Below are 1,139 nucleotides of genomic sequence, written 5' to 3'. Positions count from 1 at the left end.
AATTGCCCCCCCAGGGGGATGGGCACACAATCCCTTCTCCTCCATTCTCCTCTCGGGATCTTGGGCACGCACGCACACGCACCCGGCTTGAGTTTTAAGCCACCGGGTCCGGGACACGAACCGTGGTCGACTACATGGGAGTCCAGCGACATAGCCATTACACTAACTGCTGGTTCCCTAGTTAGTTAGTTATATTAACTTGAGCAGAAAGGGACAGAGTGAGAGTGAGAGCAAGAGAGAAAGCAAGAACGCAAGCTACCAGGTCCAGGACTTGAACCACAGTCGGCCATGTGGGAGTCTAGTGCCCTTAACCACCATGCCACCTGCCAGCCCCCCTACCCACTCTGCTCTTTAAAAGATATAGGTAAGACCTACAATGCAAGAAAGTGGCCTCCTCAAGAAAAGAGCTGCTCTGGCATCCACTGGGCCAAGGCCCCCACGGTGGCTCCCTATCCTCATGAGGCTAGTGCCTCACTCAATGTAATGTCTGTTTTAAGAGCCCCTCACTCTGTCTACGCAGAGGCATTCACCAAGCTCCCTATGTCATGTTGAAGATTTAGAAGTGAATAAATGGTGAGGAGTCCAGAGACTCTAAAGAGCTGCCAGGTACAATACACCTTCATAAGACCCTCCTTCTGGTAAGAGTCTAGTACTCTGTCAGTGAGGTAAACCCTGGAAAGGCAGAGTTACTCAATGGCTTCACTGGAAACTAGGCAATAACACAAGCTAAGTGGATTCTCTGCACAATCCTGTTTCATGCTGTTTCATGAAAACTTCTGGAGAAGAAGCAGTGGCCTTTTTTTTTAAAACCCAATTGAAAGAACATGTCAAAAGCCTTGCCTACAGGTCGTGTGTTCATGCAAAACAAAAAATGGACACATCAAAAAGATTCCAGCCTGGCGACAGGAAGCCTGTCTGCAGTCAGAGTATTTTCCAGGCTAAAGAGTCACATGGGACTACCTCTATTTCAGGTGGGTTAGTGAGAACAAGGGCTGGGCTAGAGTACTGTCTGACTCTCAGACACGTGAAGGTGACAGGTTAGAATTGAACGCTCTTAAGACTGTATAACGTGGCTTATGCAAATGGTCTGAGGGCAGAACCCTTGAAATCTGTACACCTGTTCCTGCAGGAGTCCCTGC

General features: G+C 48.9%; 1 protein-coding gene across 2 annotated transcripts in view; it reads right to left on the bottom strand.

The window, feature by feature from the left end:
• Positions 1-1,139, bottom strand: part of MED14 (mediator complex subunit 14) — an 87,929-nt gene that overhangs the window by 21,672 nt on the left and 65,118 nt on the right. The window lies entirely within an intron of this gene.

Source organism: Tupaia chinensis, unplaced genomic scaffold (assembly GCF_000334495.1).
Source record: "Tupaia chinensis unplaced genomic scaffold, TupChi_1.0 Scaffold000248_2, whole genome shotgun sequence".
NCBI lineage: Eukaryota > Metazoa > Chordata > Mammalia > Scandentia > Tupaiidae > Tupaia > Tupaia belangeri.
The sequence above is the reverse complement of the archived record's forward strand: the minus strand, read 5'-3'. Positions and strand labels throughout refer to the sequence as shown.